General features: G+C 37.9%; 1 protein-coding gene across 3 annotated transcripts in view; it reads right to left on the bottom strand.

The window, feature by feature from the left end:
• PLSCR4 (phospholipid scramblase 4) overlaps positions 1-10,431 on the bottom strand; it is a 42,396-nt gene extending 31,965 nt beyond the window's left edge. Inside the window, exon 1 of one of the 3 annotated variants that reach the window (XM_061419231.1) lies at positions 10,346-10,431. The gene's annotated coding sequence lies outside the window, so the exon portion shown is untranslated. Of the gene's footprint in view, positions 1-9,956; positions 10,060-10,345 lie in introns of those variants that run through there. The other 2 variants (XM_061419234.1, XM_061419240.1) reach the window with 2 other exon arrangements.
• Positions 10,432-20,968: the final 10,537 nt, after the last annotated feature.

The following is a 20,968-nucleotide window of genomic DNA, read 5'->3' as shown; positions in this document are numbered from 1 at the left end:
TTGCCTGGAGAGTTCCATGAACAGAGCAGTCTCGTAGGCTACAGTCCATGGGGTCATAAAGAGTCGGACACAATTACATGACTAACACTTTCACTTTTCTCCAACACTGTACGATTAATAAGAAGTTCAGGCAGAATCAGACTGGCAATCCAGTTCCCGAGGCTAGACCATGTTACTGTTTTGCCCGAGCCTTTCTTTCACCCAGTGCAGCTGCCTGCTTTTCCTCCACACCAAAACTCTTCAATATTTATTTTTGAGGTGGGACAGAGCTGAAAGTAGAACAATACAGCTGACTCTGACAATGAGGACTCAAGGTGCTGACCCTCAGCAGTCCAAAATCCACCTATAACTTTATAGTTTGTCCTTTTGTCCCTGGTTCACGTTTGTCCTTGGATTCAATTAACTTCCAATAATGCACTACTATAATTCTTATTTAGTGAAAAAATTCTGCATGTAAGTGGATCCTCACTGTTCAAACCTGTGTTGTTTAAGGGTCAACTGTATGTACTATTCAATGAGCTTTTTGTTTCTGTAAGGCACAGCATTCTGGTGACAGACAATAAAATCATAAAGCAGAAACAACTAATTCAGATATGCTACTTTTCAGAATATAAAATTCATTTTAATTGGGTGGGTCTGGCTTTTGAAATGTTTTTACAGTAATGGTGGTACATTTATATTAATCTCTTTTGGCTGAGCAAAAGTTTTGTGGATTATAGAGACTAATTCATATGTAATGTTACCATGGATAATAAAAATGTTCGCTGTACATTTTAAACTGAGTCAGTTTACGTATTTTAGTAAATGGAATGAAGAAGGTGAAGAATTCATTTTACAAAAGAATTCTGCAACAAGATTTCTTGAGATGTAAATAGAGCTTAGGAAGAAGATGAGCTTCCCAGGTGGTACAGGGATAAAGAGTCCACTTGCCAAGCTGGAGATGCAGGTTCCATTCCTAGGTTGGGAAGATTCCCTGGAGAAAGGGATGGCTACCTGCTCCAGTATTCTGCCTGGGAAATCCCATGGATAGAGGAGCCTGGCGGGCTACAGTCCATGGTATTGCAAGGAGTCGGACATGACTGAGCAGAGACAGATCCTGGATCATGAAGGATTATAGGATATATGCCTTTTACACATCGGTTTCTCTGGGAAAAAAAAAAGGAGGTTGCATATTCTAAAATTTCCTTTCTTTAAAAGCTTTCTGATTGTTAGTTGACTCACATGGAGATCAGGTTAGATCAGATCAGATCAGTCACTCAGTCGTGTCCGACTCTTTGCGACCCCATGAATCACAGCACGCCTGGCCTCCCTGTCCATCACCAACTCCCAGAGTGCACTGAGACTCACGGCCATTGAGTCAGTGATGCCATCCAGCCATCTCATCCTCTGTCGTCCCCTTCTCCTCTTGCCCCCAATCCCTCCCAGCATCAGAGTCTTTTCCAATGAGTCAACTCTTCGCATGAGGTGGCCAAAGTACTGGAGTTTCAGCTTTAGCATCATTCCTTCCAAAGAAATCCCAGGGCTGATCTCCTTCAGAATGGACTGGTTGGATCTCCTTGCAGTCCATGGGACTCTCAAGAGCCTTCTCCAACACCAAGTTCAAAAGCATCAATTCTTCGGCGCTCAGCCTTCTTCACAGTCAAACTCTCACATCCATACATGACCACAGGAAAAACCATAGCCTTGACTAGACGGACCTTTGTTTGCAAAGTAATGTCTCTGCTTTTGAATATGCTGTCTAGGTTGGTCATAACTTTCCTTCCAAGAAGTAAGCGTCTTTTAATTTAATGGCTGCAGTCACCATCTGTAGTGATTTTGGAGCCCAGAAAAATAAAAGTCTGACACTGTTTCCACTGTTTCCCCATCTATTTCCCATGAAGTGGTGGGACCGGATGCCATGATCTTCGTTTTCTGAATGTTGAGCTTTAAGCCAACTTTTTCACTCTCCACTTTCACTTTCAGCTCCCCTAAATTTTTACATTTTTGTCACTTTTGTATTGTCTATAGTATTATATTTTTGTGCTCACCATATAAATTACAAATGTAATTCTCTTGACCACATACTATTTCTACAACTTTATATGTAGTGATAACTATGTTAAATTATTTATATATACTAAATATATGTATTTTATATACCAAACACATGACATATAAACTGTTTACCTGTTATACACATATTTATATATGTAAATATGTACTCAGGGAAGCCTAGGTAAACAAGTCATGTTTCTAAATTCTCAAGCAAATAACTGTTTTTACACTTCAATTTAAACATATCTTGTATGTGTGCTTAAGTCGCTCAGTCATGTCTGACTCTTTGCGACCCCATGGACTGTAACCTGCCGGGCTCCGTTGTCCAGGGGGATTCTCCAGGCAAGATTATTGGGGTGGGTAGCCACTCCCTTCTCCAGGGGATCTTCCCAACCCAGGGATTGAACCCAGGTCTCCTGCATTGCAGGTGGAGTCTTTACCGACCGAGCCAGCAGGGAAGCAAGAATATCTTGAATGAGGCCAAATAGAAAATTCGATTTTTAAGTGAAAAATCTTAATATTTTTTAGAGAGTATTTAAAGCATTTTTAAAGCAGTAGTACGCTATTAAGAGCTAATTAATCCCCCAAATGAACTAATACAATATACATAAAATAGTGTCATTGGGTTTCAATTTTAGATAACAACTACTAATTATCTATTAGATTTTAGGAACTTTGCATACATTGCTTGAGATGGATTGTAATTTTCATTACATAGGTAAGGAAACAGAAGTTCTTGAGTTTAAATAATCCAATTAAGGTCACAGTTCTATAAACTGGGTAAAGGGTTGTTCAAAACCATCATCAGAGGCCAGGTTAATATTCTAAATGGACTGAAAATTACTTTCTGCAACTCACTGATTACTGTACCCTCCCTCTAAAATGAAAACAGGCTCCTCTACTGAGCTCCCTTTCAACTTCCCTTTTGTAAGGTTTTTGAAATATGTGTATAATTAGGAGAGAAATGATTCATGAACCCAGAGGAAAAAAATTCTTCAGAGGTCACATGTTCCAGATCTGGGTCAGATTCAGTAAACATACTGGTGTATGTAGTTAATTTAGACAGAATGATTGGGCATTCAAGCCTGGGAGAGGACGAGCATAACGGGAAACACTCTCCAACCAGAATCAGTTTCCTAATTTTTCTCTGGTATTCCTGACGTAATACTATTTCAACGCAGCCTGACACACAGTAGCAGTTGCCAAGTGGACAGAGTCCAGGGAAGTCCTGCCATCCTGGCTAAAGCAGAAGGAAAGAGGAATCCCTACAGCTCAGTAAGAGTTACAGAATTCCCCAACATTTTCTCATTTTCTCTATTCCCTCATGTTGGGGGTGAAAATATAATTTTTAAGTAAAGGAATTAAATATCATTTCTACTGTGCATATTTAATTAATCAAGTACAGAAACATATATTTATGTACCTATTATAAACAACTAAGAAAATGATACCCTGAAACAGGGACATGATCAAATGTGCAGATGTTTTACTTCTTTTCCACTGGGAAAACTTCTTTCAACACCTTTATAAGTACATAAACTTCCAACATTAAAATAACTCAAAAACAAATGAGACGTTACATTTGAAATGAAAATTAACACCTTCTGTAGACAAACCTAAAGAGGATATTCTGTGTAGATTTTTAAATTGGATCAAGTTGTTAAAGATATTTTTAAATAAACATTTTTAGATTATGACATTAAATCAAGTGTCTTTTTAAATTTTTTTGTTACAATACTATTCAAGGGTACTTAGCAGAAACTTTCAAAAGCATTAAGAGGATATGCAATGCTTCTACAAGGATTTTCCAAATATTAACTCATTTGATGTTACTACTTTCAAAATGAATGTAGATATATCTTTGTCTTAAACACTCCACTCTTATCAAGAATATTTAAGAAAGTCAAATTTGCTACATATATTACCCAAATAATATAACAGTTTGTACTCATCAGTGTAAAATTACAAAATATTCATCATGTTGAAACTGAAGAAAAACTATACAAGTATTTCATAGAACTTGTGACATACAGAACATACCCAGACAAGAATGAAGGTATACCTATATAAAAGTTTGAACAAATTGATTTCCTAAGTTTCTTCTTGCACAAAGTCCTGCACCTCAGCAATCAAATATGATGATTTTCAAGGAGGAGGTGGATAATTATATAAAAGAAATTTGGAACTATTCCAAATATGACTTAGGATGAGCTGATGCTGCTGGTTCACTCTGAGAATCACTAATTTTAGAAGACTTTTTCAAAAAGTTTATGAGGTTTGAAACCATTTTCCAAGTGGTTTTGACATATCCTTCACTGCCCCCTCTCCCGCTGACACACACCCCCTCAAATTTGGATCTATATGTGTCTATCCCTCACTCAAAAATAGCACACTTCTAAAAGAATCATCATCTTAATAAATTCAATTAAACCTTCAGTTTACTAATACAATACCTGTTTTTTTCCCCTCAAACCTCATTTGTAAACCCAAGTAAATTTCCTCTAAAGGTAAAGAGAAATCCAAAATATTGTTGTAGGATTTTAAGTGATACATTCTCATTCTCACAAAAGTAGTACAGAGTGAAACAGTAGTAACTGAAAAGTACATAAATATCCAGCACAATAGTTAAGAAGACACATTATAGTGAAACATTATAAAGTCACATTTCTTTAAAAAATATGGTCAGAAATAATTTGCAAAATAATCAAAATGCTTATAATAATCTGCATATAATTATAACATGGATAGTTTTGTCTTAAAAAAGTATTTAAGATCTAGAGACATGCGAAAATACAAATCATATTTCCTTTAAAATTTTTTTCTATAAGAAAGGTGTAACAGAATTTATAATCTGAAATGAAAAAAAATAAAGAAAAACAGAACTGACAATCTACTCTCTTAAAATGATTTTAACTAAAAACTCAGGTTCACCAAAGATGAAAAGCTTAAGCACACTTTCAAGCACAATACTCTATAGATTTGAAACCAAAGTCTTGGCTCCTGTGGAGTACTGCGATGATTACTTTTATGTGTTTCTTGATTACAAGGGGACTGGATAGTTGAGTGGGTACAGTATGAATAAAGTCTGGTAATTGTGAAGAATTCGGTCATTCCTATTCCATACTTGGGCAACTTAATAGATTGCTGTTACATGCACTGGAATGAAGAAACAATCTTACTCAAAAAGCAATTATAGAGGCCTGCACTAACAAGATAAACTTAGGTCTGTTATTTTGGAATAAAATACACAATTTAAGTGTCCCGCCTGCACTAACAAGATAAACTTAGGTCTGTGATTTTAGAATAAAATACACAATTTAAGTATCCAGAGATACATGGAATCTAGAACATGGAATAAATATTTAATTATATATGTGCATGAAATCAGTCATACAATAGTAAACAGTTATTTATTTTCATTATGAATAAATGAAAATGTTGGCAAAATCTAATCAATGTATATTAAGCTTTTATATTTTATATATTTTTCTTATTTTAGTCTCATCATGGTTCCTTCCAAACAAAAAGTCTATGACAGGATATTTCCTTTATTTTAGGAAGAAGTTGGTTATGTGGCTTTATTTTAAAACAAAAGAATTTGATTAAATGGGAGCAAACTGATAGTCACAGTTGATATATAACTTTTACCAAACATATTAGTTTAACTTTCTAAAAGAGAATATCAAGCTTCTTTATTTTAATTTTCAGAGGAGGCATGTTTCTGTTACTTGGAGTATAAGAAACAGCAGAAGAGTAACATAATCATTATGTTTTAGGAAACATGACCATGCCAATCATGATATCTGAAAGATTACCAGAAAATATATTATTGTGTCATTTTTTGGTTAGTCTTCTAGTGTCAAAAACTGTAACAAGACAGGATGTCATAGGACCTACGATAAAATCATACTAAGAAATCTTACATGTACAAAAATAGCCATTTTAAAATATTATCAGCAAAAGTACATATACTTACATCACAAAAAGGATCCCTCCTACCTATACCCCATTTCTCATTTCATTTTGTGTCTTCCAAGAGGTTTTCTAAGCAAACACAAATATGTGTGTGTGTGTGCATTAGTCGCTCAATTGTGTCCAGCTCTTTGGGACTCCATGGCCTGCAACCCACCAGGCTCCTCTGTCCATGGAATTCTTCAGGCAAGAATACTGGAGTAGGTTGCCATTCCCTTGTCCAGGGGATCTTCCTGACCCAAGGACAGAACCTGAGTCTCCTGCATTGCAGGCAGATTTTCTACTATCCGATACCTTCTAATACAAATGGCAGTTTCCTATATACTGTTTCTTATTTTGCTTTTTCATTTATTAAAATATCTTGATGTTGATTACACTTCAGTTCAATTAACCTTATTTTTTTTTAAATGACTACACCACAGTTCAACAGGCTATTTGATGAAAATTTAAACTGTTCCCAATTGTATGCCATTACAAACAATGCTGAAATAAATTTATATATACTTCTCTGTGTATTTGTGTGTTAAATCCTTGGAAGCAGAATTGCCTGTCTAAAGTTTTGAGCATTTTTGATATTACTGTAAAACTCTTCTCCATGAATCTGAATCAGCTCACAAACCAGACAAAAGTGTGTTACATTCCTAACACTATGTTTTATCAAAAGTTTTGTCACTGCAAACTGAAAGGTGAAATATTTCAGGTTTATTTTCCATATCTCGAGCAGTTTTTATTATATGCTGAAAACTCACTTTCAGTTACATTTCTGTGAACTGCCTGTTTGTCATGTGCCCATTTTACTGTTCGCTAGTTTTTTTTTAATTATTTTCATGTTATTTATCTGAATAATATTAAAACTTTAAGAATATTTTCTCAACTTTGTTATTAATTTTTACTACATTTTTGCCATAGATTTTTTTTGACTAAAAAGTCAAAAAGAATTAGACTACTACAAAAATGAAGTCTAATTTTAAATACTTTCCTTTTTAAAGGACAGTGTCTCTTTCTTCCTGAAGAACGAGTACTATAAAAGTGATTTTAGGACAATGCTACTTTAATATAAAAGGGTGTGAAAATTACTATGTTTTCTGTTTATAAAAATGTTAACAGGCTGTGAAATCTCTCAGGCAAAACTTTTCAACTTTTCAGTTGTGTGCCTATAGGAAATCATAGAAATCAATACTAAGGAACCAGATAAAGGAAGGGATTTTCAAAGAAAGAACCTGAAAGAGAACATTCAAAGAGAAAGCAAATAGAGCAAAGAAAATGAAAAGCTTTGTGATAGAAAATATATTTCTTCTACACTGAATGACAACTAACATATCCATAAAGGAATTATATACATAAATTACCATTTATACCCTCAGGATCCTTACTATTATTTTTCCTATTATAATATTACTTTTCATTTATAAACATGTATATATTACAGAACTATGTAACAGAACATGAATATACATATAATATATTCATCCTCAGAGCTATCGCAGGTTCAATTTCAGACCATGATAAAGCATACATGTATATAATAAACATACAGACATACAAATATTTACACATACTGTGTTTCAACTTGTTTGTTTCTGTTTGCATTTCAATTTATAATATACTGTGGACATATTTTCACTTTAGAACACTTAGAACTAACAGATGTTTTAAACTATTATTACCCATTGTAGATGTACAATAAATTATATAACCAAATTCCAATCAATGGTTACAAAACTATGCCCAAATTTTCTACTAACAACAATCCTACTGTGACCACCTTTGACACATATATTTATTTGCACACTTAGGAAGGAGCATGATGAATTTCAGTAAGTGAATGAATATTTGAAAATTTTGTTATCACCATAAAAAAGTTTTATCAATACATTTCCACTAAGAGTATATTTCTCTCATCACATTGTCAGAGAATTATCACACTTTCAAAATCTGCAAAACAGGCAAACACTATCTTACTTTGCATTTTCCTGATAGTTAACGTGGCTGAGGGTCTTTCTACCACTTGTCATTTGTGTTTCTCTTACTTTGAATTGACATTCTTTATGCCCAGACGGTAAAGAATCCGCCTGCAATGCGGGAAACCTGTGTTCCATCCCTGGGTCCAGAAGATCCTCTGGAGAAGGGCATAGCAACCCACTCCAGTATTCTTGCCTGGAGAATTCCATGGAGAAAGGAGACTGGCAGGCTACAGTCCATGGGGTCGAAAAGAGTCGGACACCACTGAGCAAGTTAACACTTTTGGTTCTCAAATTGGATTGTTGAATCCTCAGTCCTTAATGAGAGTTCAAGGCATATTAGAAAATTAGCTCTTTTTCTATTAACAATTGCCATTTGTATGTTTTTTTTTTTTTCTTGCAAATGTTAAGTATCATGTCCCTACATGGACTTTAGGTTTTTCTATCAATCTCAAAAATGCTTTCCCACATGCCACACTCACAAATACTCATTCAGCTTTTCTAGGTTTCATATATTTAAGACTTAAATTGTTTAAATCATCTACATTTCATTGCTATGTTAAAAGTGAGGGAAAGTTCAAGTTTTATTATTAGGTTACCCAAATAAATACCTAATTGTCCTATATGATCAATTAAATGTTGTTTCTTCTCCATTCCCTGACTTTACAAAGTATGCTTATCAAATGTAAGCTTTCCTTTTACTCTTATATGTCTCTTCAGTTTTCTTGTTTGGTAGATCTATTACCTATTCTACGGCCTTTAAATCATTATAGCTTTATAATACCCTTTATTTTATAGTAAAAATCCGCATTTACATATGTACACTTTCCTTGGAATTGAAATCTTCCTGGCATGTAGTTGTTTTTCCACTTGAGCTGAACAGTTGTTTTGAAATCAATCCCCCCTCCTCAAATTTGGTTATGATGCTGTTCAATTTATATGTTCTTTCAGAGAAATTATATCTTTAGAACAATGTGTTTTACTATATTTTCACCTATACATTCTCACATAGCATATTTTCATCTATGTCTCTAGGGCTTTATGCCTCTTTAAAAATACATTTTCCAAGTTATTTCATGCCAAATTAAATGGCTTATTTTGTTTTAATCTATATTCTAATTTAGATACATAATATCTATTGAAAATTTAAAATTGCAGTTAGATGCAATTAGACACTTCATTAAATTTTTTTTATGACATTTTAGGTTGCTTTCAAGGTACACAATTGCATTATGTGTAAAAAGGGCTAATTTTGTGTCTTCTTTTCTAATCAGAATGTTAATGTGTCCTCCTGCCTACCTCACTGGCCTAGACAACAACGTCACAGGATATGATCATGACCATTCTTTGCTTTTCCAAATTTCCTGGAAATGATGCTAGTGTTCCAAGTTTTCCCACGATAGGTTTATCGAGATAGACAGATGGAGGTTATCCTTCTACTCCTAACGTAGTCACACCCAAGAAAAAATACTAAAGCTTTACCCTTTTAAGGTGGGAAAACCTTACTGCATAGTATCTTCATCCTTGTACTAGTTTGAGTGGATACCTACTAAACATGCAACAAAAGAGTAAAAACTAAATTGTAGATCCTAAAAGAAGATAAGATCAGAAAAACAAACGAAAGAAAACTCTAAGTCTTGAAATACAAACGTTTTATTCTATAGAAACAAAGCAACTGCTCCCTGAGACCCTGCAAGCCCCCTCCCCCAGCAGTTTGAAGTGAAGTTGCTCAGCTGTCTGACTCTTTGTGACCCCGCGGACTGTAGCCTGCCAGTTTGCTGCTGCCAAGTCGGTTCAGTCGTGTCCGACTCTGTGCGACCCCATAGACGGCAACCCACCAGGCCCCTCTGTCCCTGGCATCCTCCAGGCAAGAACAGTGGAGTGGGTTGCCATTTCTTTCTCCCCCAGTTTACCTGAATGTAAAAGTGATGGGTTCTCCCGTCCCTCTGCCAGAAAAGCACGTCCAGAAGTGACTACAAACCCTTTTACCTGCGAGTCGACCTGACCTGGGTTCCCAGCGCTGTGAGGAGCAGCGGGGAGGGCAGCCCGAGACCCCAGCGGAGCCCACTCCCGCGCAGGAGACGCAGGAAAGGGGGGCAGTGAGGCGGCGCAGCTTCTGCGCAGGAGGGAACGTCTCCCCAACAAAGCCTCTGTCCCAAGGCCACGGCCGCCGACTTCAGACCCGGGGGGGTGGGACAGCGACCCCCAGCAGCGCCGGAGACGGCTCCCTCCCGACGGCCCAAAACTTCGGAAACCGCCTGAGGATGCGCCGCGGGGCGTATGGAGCCCAGGACGCCACGCGCCGTCGAGTCCGCTGGCCTCGAACCTCTGCTCTGGGCGCCCGCGACCCCGCTCTCCGTCCGCCCGGCCCCACTCACCGCCCCGCCAGCCGTTCGCTCTGCATCCGGGACGCCGGGCCCAGGGTCTGATTTTATCCGCGGAGGAAGACAAAGGGGCGGGTCGGGAAAAAGGAAATGGAAGAGAAGGATTTTGAAACGAAAACCCAAAGAGTCCCGTCGGGGAGGGGCGCGGGCCGGGGGCGGGGTGCCGGGAAGGGACCCTCCCGCAGTGCCCGCCCCGCCCCGCCCCGCCCCTGTGCTGGGAGCTCCGCAGCCGGGGCCAGCGGTCCTTAGAGGCGCGGCCACGGCTTGGAGCCTGTTAGCAAGTAAAAAGACCAGGCGCAGAAAATGAGGAAGAATTAGTTGTCTCCGTTCTCCTGTGAGGTGAGGATAGAGATAAGAGCAAGTCGACGGCGGCCTGTAATCCGAGAGGCACTTTCTTGAACCTGTGAGGCAGGGCTTCCAGACAGAGATTTCGGAGTCCAGGAAAGAAAAAAAAAAAACAACCCAGTCTTTCGTAAGAACCCTGTTAATTTGCATCTGTCCCACCCCCCAGCCCTTTGGCTTGGAGACTTGGCTTTGGCGATGCAGTGCTGGCTGGAAACACTGGGGCGCGGGGCCCAAGCATTTGTTTTCCTTTCCACAGGGTTGGAGGAGGCCAGTTTGATGTTGGAGGGAGGAAGCAAGAGGTGCCAGGAGAGAGAGATGGAGGAGCTGAGTTGCCTATGTTTTCTGAGAGAAAAATGGCATTTGTTAATTACTGTTGTTCAGTTCAGTTCAGTTCAGTGGCTCAGTCGTGTCCGACTCTTTGCGACCCCACGAATCGCAGCACGCCAGGCCTCCCTGTCCATCACCAACTCCCGGAGTTCACTCAGACTCACGTTCATCGAGTCAGTGATGCCATCCAGCCATCTCATCCTCTGTCGTCCCCTTCTCCTCCTGCCCCCAATCCCTCCCAGCATCAGAGTCTTTTCCAATGAGTCAACTCTTCGCATGAGGTGGCCAAAGTACTGGAGTTTCAGCTTCAGCATCATTCCCTCCAAAGAAATTCCAGGGCTGATCTCCTTCAGAATGGACTGGTTGGATCTTCCTGAAGTCCAAGGGACTCTCAAGAGTCTTCTCCAACAGCACAGTTCAAAAGCATCAATTCTTCGGCGCTCAGCTTTCTTCACAGTCCAACTCTCACATCCATACATGACCACTGGAAAAACCATAGCCTTGACTAGACGGACCTTTGCTTGCAAAGTAATATCTGATTTTCAATATGCTATCTAGGTTGGTCGTAACTTTCCTTCCAAGGAGTAAGCGTCTTTTAATTTCATGGCTGCAGTCACCATCTGCAGTGATTTTGGAGCCCCAAAAAATAAAAGTCTGACACTGTTTCCACTGTTTCCCCATCTATTTCCCATGAAGTGAGGGGACCAGATGCCATGATCTTCGTTTTCTGAATGTTGAGCTTTAAGCCAACTTTTTCACTCTCCTCTTTCACTTTCATCAAGAGGCTTTTAGTTCCTCTTCACTTTCTGACATAAGGGTGGTGTCATCTGCATATCTGAGGGTATTGATATTTCCCCCGGCAATCTTGATTCCAGCTTGTGCTTCTTCCAGCTCAGCGTTTCTCATGATGTACTCTGTATATAATAATAAGCAGGCTGACAATATACAGCCTTGACGTATCCCTTTTCCTATTTGGAACCCGTCTGTTGTTCCATGTCCAGTTCTAACTGTTGTTAGGCACAAATATTGTTTTCAAACTACAGTGGTTCAGATCTGTGGTCCACGGGGAGGAAAACAACCCACTGACAGGAACTGGGGGTCCCTAACACTGTAAAGAAACAGAACTGGACAAAAGTAAGTTAGATTAAATTCTAAAGAGAGCTTGGCAGTGCCCCCACTATGGGAGAAGTTTAGTTAGGGGAAAGCATATGGGAGTGGAGTACTGGAATTTTCCATTTTTCTTTTATGTATGCTAGTTGCAATCATGCGTGTGAAATAGATTTTTAAAATTCATATTGTATCTCTCAGTAGTAATTACATGGGACATTAGCCACATACTGAAATAATGTTAGATTGAAAGCATAAAACAGAGTGGTGCCAAAAACTACAGCTAAATTTAATACTACCTGTTAGTTTTGTTTTGAATTCATGAGAGTGATTCAGAAATGGAGTTTATTAATGCAAACATCCATGGTGGTCACATGAACGAGCCCCAGTAATTAAAGAGTGAAACGTGTCTCATGGAACATACTGCTTTGGGGAGGAATAAAGAAACAATTGAAAGTAAAGCATATGCCCCAAATCCCAAGTTTTGAGAGGAAAAGTAATGATGAAACCTATGTCTTTCTGAAATTCCTGATCTAGTGCTGATCCAACTCAAATCCTTCAGGGGATGAAAAATTCTCTTATTTTTTTGTAGTAATCGTACTTTCAGTTCAGTCGCTCAGTCGTTTTCTATTCCTTGTAACCCCATGAACTGCAACACACCAGGCTTTGCTGTCCATTACTAACCCCCAGAGCTTGCTCAACCTCACGTCCATCAAGTCGGTGATGCCATCCAACCATCTATCTCATCTTTTGTTGTCCCCTTCTTCTCCTGCCTTCAGATCTTTCCCAGTATCAGGGTCTTTTCAAATAAGTCAGTTATTTGCACCAGGTGGCCAAAGTATTGAAGCTTTAGCTTCAGCATCAGTCCTTCCAAAGAATATACAGGACTGATTTCCTTCAGGATTGACTGGTTTGATCTCTGCAGTCCAAAGGACTCTCAAGAATCTTTTCTAACACCACAGTTCAAAAGCATCAATTATTCGGTGCTCAGCTTTCTTTATGGTCCAACTCTCACATCCATACATGACTACTGGAAAATCCATAGTTTTGACTAGATGCACCTTTGTCAGTAAAGTAAGGTATCTGCTTTTTAATATGCTGTCCAGGTTGATCATAGTTTTTCTTCCAAGGAGCAAGAATCTTTTAATTTCATGGCTGCAATCACCATCTGCAGTGATTTTGGAGCCCAAGAAAATAAAGTCTCTCACTGTTTCCATTATTTCTGCATCTGTTTGCCATGAAGTGATGGGACTGGATGCCATGATCTTAGTTTTTTGAATGTTGAGTTTTAAGCCAGCTTTTTCATTCTCCTCTTTAACCCTCATCAAGAGGCTCTTTAGTTCCTCTTCACTTTCAACCATAGGGTGGTGTCATCTGCATATCTGAAGTTATAGATATTTTTCCTGGCAATCTTGATTCCAGGTTGTGTTTCATCCAGCCTGGCATTTCACATCATGTACACTGCATATGAATTAAATAAGCAAGGTGACCATATACAGCCTTGCCATACTCCTTTCCCAATTTGGAACCAGTCCATTGTTCCATGTCTGGTTCTAACTGTTGCTTCTTGACCTGCATACAGATTTCTCAGGAGGGAGGTAAAGTGGTCTGGTATTCCCATCTCTTTAAGACTTTTTCACAGTTTATTGTGATTCACACAGTCAAAGGCTTTAGTGTAGTCCTAAATCCTACTTTCAGTGCTCCTTAGCTACATCTCTTTGTATTATTCTTTTTACTGTTTTTTTTATTACATTACCACAGTCTGCTTAGACTTAAAATTTACACAAAATTAAGCAATTTGCAAAGCACTTTTCAGTGCCTCAGTCCTGTATGTCATTGCTATAGTGTTTTACATGCACACAAATTATAAACTATGGAATTTAATGTTATGTTTTCCTAAGGCAGTCAGTTGTCATTTATAATTATTAACAGGTGAAAAATAGTTTTCACATTTATTCACAAATATGTAATAATGTGCTCTTCATTTTTTTCTTATAGATAAGTTTTGTCTGTTTTTACTTCCCTTGAAGCTGGGGAATTTCCTTTAGTATTCCTTACATTCTTGTATTCAGTATATCTTTCCCTTTTCCCCCTGACTTTTGCTTCTGTTCTTTCCTCAGCTATTTGTTAAACCTCCTCAGAAAACCACTGAGGTTGCCTACTTGCATTTCTTTTTCTTTGGAATGGTTTTGGTTACTGTCTGTATACAATGTTACAAACCTGCCTCCATAGTTTTTTAGGCACTCTGTCTACCAGATCTAAGCCCTTGAATCTATTCATCACTTTCATTGTATAATCATAAGGGATTTGATTTATGTCATAGCTGAATGGCCTACTGGTTTTCCCTGCTTTCTTCAATTTAAGCTTGAATTTTGTAAGAAGGAGCTCATGATCTGAGCTACAGTCAGCTCCTGATCTTGTTTCTGCTGACCGTATAAAGCTTTTCCATCTTTGGTTACAAAGAATATAATCAATTTGATTTTGGTGTTGTCCATCTGGTGATGTCCATGTGTAGAATCATCTCTTGTGTTGTTAGAAAAGGGTGTTTGTTATGACCAGTGTGTTCTTTTGACAAAATTCTGTTAGGCTTTGCCCTGCTTCATTTTGTACTCCATGGCCAAACTTGCCTGTTACTCCAGTTATCTCTTGACTTCCTACTTCTTCATTCCAATCCCCTATATGAAAAAGACATCTTCTTTTGGTATTAGTTCTAGAAGGTCTTTTAGGTCTTCACAGAACCATTTGACTTCAGCTTCTTTGGCATTTGTGGTTGGCACATATACTTGGATTACTGTGATATTGAATGGCTTGCCTTGGAAACAAACCATGATCATTATGTCGTTTTTAAGATTATACCCAAGTACTCAATTTTGGACTCTTATTGACTATGAGGCCTACTCCATTTCTTCTAAGGGATTCCTGCCCACAGTAGTAGATATAATGGTCATCTGACTTAAATTCGCCCAGTCCTGCTCATTTTAACTCACTAATCCCTAAGATGTTGATGTTCACTCTTGCCACCTCCTGCTTGACCACTTTCAATTTATCTTGATTCATGAACCTAACATTTCAGGTTCCTATGCAATATTGTTCTTTACAGCATCAGACTTTACTTTCACCACCAGACACATCCACAACTAAGCATTTCCACTTTGGCCTGTCTGCTTCATCTGGAGCTATTAGTAATTGTCCTCCACTCTTCCCCAGTAGCATTTTGGACACCTTCCTACCTGGAGGACTCATATTCTGGAGACATATCTTTTTGACTGTTCATGGGGTTCTCATGGCGAGAATACTGGAGTGGTTTGCCATTCCCTCCTCCAGTGGACTATATTTTGTCAGAACTCTTCACTATGACCTATACATTTTGGATGGCTCTGCATGTCATGGCTCATAGCTTCATTGGGTTATGCAAGCCCCTTTGCCACAAGGCTGTGATCCGTGAAGGGGAATTTTGGTTTACATATATTTAAATGGCTTCCCAGGTGTTGCTAGTGGTAAAGAGCCTGCCTGCCAATACAGGAGATGTCAGAGATGCGGTTTCAATCCCTGGGTTGGGAAGATCCCCTGGAGGAGGGCATCGCAACCGACTCCAGTATTCATGGCTGGAGAATCCTATGACAGAAGAGCCTGGCAAGCTACAGTCCATTGGGTCGTGAAGAGTTGGACACAGCAGAAGCAACTTAGCCACACACACACAGGCATATTTAATATAATTGCTAACTCTATCTCTTATCAAATGTTTCTTAGTAAAGAAATAGCTGGGCAAAACTCACATGATGGAATTAAAAAGAATTAATGAATGTTCTCATTTAAGTTTTTTTTAAAAACAATACTTAATGATCACACAGTTCTTTATAAATTGCTTTTGAAACACTTTGTCTTTATCCTTTATCAAGCCCAAATTAAACACGAGAAAACTTAAACTAGGGGACTTAAATAATACATTTATAAGTTTGCTCTATGTTGTTGAATGACTTTATGAATATTTTTGAAGGGATTTAATCCAGATATTTTGATTTTAAGTCCACTTCCCTTTTTATTATATCAATTGATATCTATTAAAAATAAAACCCTAATTGGTAAGCTTCTAGCATTTATGCAAAATAAATAAAAATCTAAATGGTTGAGAAGACTCCATGCTCAGTATGATTTAGCCATCTCATGTGTCTTGATGTAAACTCAATCTCCACTAGGAGATATCCAGTGTCCAATCAAGGAAGGGCACCTAGTTTTACTATAATCTGCAGTGCTCAGAATGTGTTTGAAGTATCACTTAGTTCCTGGGACCTCATCTCAAATAGGTTTGTGGAACTTAAAGTATTTTAAAGAGTCATCTTAGAGTTTGTCTGCATATATGACTTTGTTTGAAAAGCAGAGGACGTTTAGTCCAGAAAAAAGATTAGATTTGGGAATAAGGAAAAGATACCCAGTTATCTTAGAGTATTTGAACTATGTAGAAGTAATTTTGCATCTCAGTGTGTTAGAGCTGAAAATAAGGACTAGACTTTTCAGGGGAGGATGACATATTTTCAGTCACCTTCTAATTCTTACTACATTCCAGAAGCTTCAAAGAGCACCTGTCAAATACATTGTACAGAAGATTCCAGACCTGCATCCAGCCCCAAGCAGTTTAACTTGAGACGAGAATAGACAGACTCATCTCTTAGTGCAAGACTTTATATTAGATCCAAAACTTTGACCATGGAAAGAGTTTGCCTACAAATACTGATAAGATGATGACAGTGTTAATGTTTATGTGATGACAGTAAATTATACCAATCATGTGTTTTCACATTTGAAAAGTTGAGTGCACTACAGTCATCCTCTTGTTCTTTATCACTCTTCAAAGTAATATCCTTTGGCATTCAGGAGACAAACAGGAAAGCTGAGGCTTAGTTACTGCCCTCAACTTAGAAACGACATCTTTAAGAGAGAGAGTACCCTGGAGCTAAAAATTTAATTCTTGGCCTACAGTATCCTGGCAGAGGTTAGAGCAGACAGCCTTTCCTGAGCAAATCTGTCTGTTGAAAGCTGTATGGTGCTCACTGAAATTGAGTTGTTTTGTCCTTGCAGTATCATTTTTAATAGCAAAGCAGTATAAAGATCCAAGTATTCATCAGTACAGAAATGTAGAAACAAATTTTGGTATATCCACAAAATAAGACAGTCATTATAAAAATGTACTGACTTAGAAACTGCCTACTATAAATATATATTTAAGAAAAAACAAATTACAGAATGGCCTCATGAAAAAATAGGAAGCAAATAAACAAGCACCCCTTCTCCCTAAGAAAACAAACAAAAAAACCTGCTAAATCACACACACACACACACACACACACACACACACGTGTATTTGAATATACATAGAGAAAAGTTTGGAAGTATATGATTAAATACTGGGGGATAGGATAGGAGGGTGTAAGAAGCTTCATCTTTATATACTTTTGTTAAAGTTATTTTAACAAGCATTTTTTGCTTTTACACATAGTAATATTTTTTTAAAAAGCTGGTATCAAGGTTATGGAAAGTAAACATGACAATTACTTTTTAGTAAACAGTTATTATTTGCAAAAAGAGCTCCCTGACCTGAGCAATGTCAGAGCTCCACTTAGCAAGAGCACTGCAGACACAGATGAACACCACTGATTCCTTTTTCTGTGTGAGTTCAGCTAGTGCCATGAATCCTCTGAGTGGAAAAGTGGAGTCATCCAAGCCCTCCTGACCTTCAAAGTCAAGAGGGGAACTGGCACATTCCTCTGGATCTCATGGCAGTTCCAGACTGAAATACAACCTTCTGGCCCCCATTTCAGTGAACTGTGGAATCCCTCATAAATAACACTCCTTATTTTATAATCTATAACTTTTAGGTGGTGAGGGGTATAATTTTCTGGTTTACTGCCTGACCTGAACTAATTATAGAATGACTCCATTTTATTTTTTTAAGCTTCTCATTTTGTACTGGGGTAGAGCTGATTAACAATGTTATGATAGTTTCAGGTGAACAGGGAAGGGAGTCAGCCATACATATACATGTATCCATTCTACCCCAAACTCCCCTCCCATACAGGCTGCCATATAACACTGAGTTCCCTTTGCTATATAGTAGGAACTTGTTAGTTATCATTTTAAATATAGCAGTGTGTACATGTCCATTCTAGATGCCCTAACTATCTCTTCACTCCAGCAACCGTAAGTTCATTTTCTGTTTTTTAAGTTCATTTGTATCATTTCTTTTTAGATTCCACATATAAGTATTTCATATGACATTTCTCCTTCTCTGTCAGACTTACTTCACTCAGTATGACAATCTCTAGGTCCATCTACGTGGCTGCATTATTTCGTTATTGCTAATGGCATTATTTCATTCTTGCTAATGGTTGAGTAATATTCCATTGTATATATGTACCACATCTTCCTTATCCATTCTTCTGTTAATGGAAAATTATATTACTTCCTGGTCTTGCCTATCATAAACAATGCTGCAATGAACATTTGGGTGCATGTATTCTTTCATATTATGTTTTTCTCCAGATATATGCTCAGGAGTGGGATTGCAGGGTCATATGGTAGCTCTACATTTAGTTTTTAAGGAAGCTCTGAACTGTTCTCCTTAGTGATTGTGCCAATTTACATTCCCACCAGCAATGTAAGGGTTCCCTTCTCTCCACACCCTCAGCCCTTAAAAGCAAAAGGCACAAGCAGAGAGAGGGAGAAGCCTTGGAAAGCAGCCAGGATGGTGTGGAGTCTGGGGCACTAGTCATTGCTTTTCCTATCAGTTCCATGTTATAAGAGTTGTATCAGAAGTATAGAAGTCCTCTATCTGCTTTGCACCTAACAGCATCCCAGGTTTGCCAAGCTCTCCTGCCACAATATCTCAACTGTCTCCCACAACATGCCTAGGGTCTAGAAAAGCTATATCAACTGTAGTTAGTAAACTACATTTCTTCATTAGTAAATGAGGAAACCAAGACTTAGAGGAATAAAAGCAATGACCCTCAAGTCACTCAGCAATTTGGCCACAAAGTTCATATCAGAATCACATCTCTTTTTTCTGCTGTCTCCTATAGCCAGAGCCTCATTTTTATCTTTGCTTCAGTTTCCAAGGTAGATTTTGTTTTATAAAAGGGATCTGCTGCTTTAAAAGCTGTGAAAGCTGATGATCCAGAATAATGTTTCCAAATCCCCAGCTGATATTAACATTTATCATTCAGGACTGACAGACTGGAATTTCCAGGAATTCTCAGAAATTCTTGAAATCAAAATTATTCCACATTTTCATAACACTGATTTACATGCTTTCAAATAATGTGGCCATAATAATAGTGAATAATTTTCTGTGGTAGTATGATGTTAAAATTTTCAGCTGTTTTCAGTAAAAAATGTGTTTTTATAGTCTGTTTTTATTATGAACCAATATATCATGACAGGTTTATTTTAGTAACAGGTAAAAATGATCTCTGTTTGATGTAGATACCAGATATAGAAAACATTTAGAAGAAGGGAACATTAAAGCAAAATAAATGCCAAATGAAATCACTTAAAATTTGAAAAAGAATGCCACAATTTTTTGGTATATGAAAATTATTATTTTTTAATGAACTTTAAAAACACAGCGTATTAATTGTTCCATCTGATAATCTTGATCTTTGTTTTGTGACAAATATTCCAAACAGAAAAATTTCTTTCATTTTGTATTGATGGCTGAATGAAAGATAAAAGTGTGCCCCTCATATCTTCAAGTGTTAGAGTACTTACCTCACAGAAGCTCCTGTCCTTGGAAACAAGACTATTTTTTTTTTTTTTTTAGCTGCACTGGGTCTTAGTTGAAACGCACAGAATCTTCTGTTTTCGCTGAGGCATGCAGAATCTTTTAGTTGCGGCATATGGGAGCTAGTTCCCTGACCAGGGAGAGATATTAGGCCCCCTGCATTGGGAGTGTGGAGTCTTAGCCACTGGACCACCAGAGAAATCCAAACAAGTTTAGAACCACTCTCCTTTTGCTGTCTTAACAGGTCATATGGAATTAAGTTTTGTAAGACAGCTTTATATCTTTGCAAGTGTTCTGTATCATTTAGATGTGGGTACTTCCACCTTTTTGGGTGGTTTTATAAACAGCGAGTAGATGTTAGGTTCCCTGGACTTGCCATCAGACAAGACCAGCTCTGCTACTTGATGTATGTGTGCTCCTATTTATATCTTCCTCTGGAGTAACGAAATATTGATAAAGCTTACCATCCAAAGTTGTTTGAAGTATTTAACATAATATACAGTAAATAATAAGTGCTGAAAAGATATTAGTTGTTTTGATTATATTCATACTCGTTTCAGGAAAGTATGTTTCCATAGTCTTGGATAGCTCTGTGAAGAATCCAATGACAGCTTTGTGTTATACAGCTTTTTTGGATTGTTGGTTTGTCAGTTGTCTATAATAAAGTATTGTTCTTTGAAAAATATCATCAGTTACACAAAATTCATTGTAAAATATCATATTAATTCTTGTAATAAATGCTATCTTCATTTTAATTTCTTAATTTTATCATTTTCTTTGTGATGTAGGAAAGTAAGAATGAAGAGATACTGTGGAATTTGGACAAGAAAATTTTAGTTTTAGCTTGTGGAGCAAGAATTCTGTGAAGGTGATGACAGGAAGATAGCTCGCTATCCTCCACCATCAACTCCCATGTGTCTGTTTCCCCTGAGTCAAATAGATGCTGATGCCTGCAGGTGTCTGTTTGTAGGTGAGGTCAGTGTGTTTCATGTTGGCCATGGTGTGGACAACTGATGCAGAACCATTAACTCTCAGACTGGATTAATTCCTGGAAGCCAGAGTTC

The sequence above is a fragment of the Bos javanicus genome, chromosome 1, assembly GCF_032452875.1.
Source record: "Bos javanicus breed banteng chromosome 1, ARS-OSU_banteng_1.0, whole genome shotgun sequence".
In the NCBI taxonomy this organism is placed as follows: Eukaryota; Metazoa; Chordata; class Mammalia; order Artiodactyla; family Bovidae; genus Bos; species Bos javanicus.
Note: the sequence above shows the minus strand (reverse complement) of the source record. Positions and strands in the feature narration are given on the sequence as shown.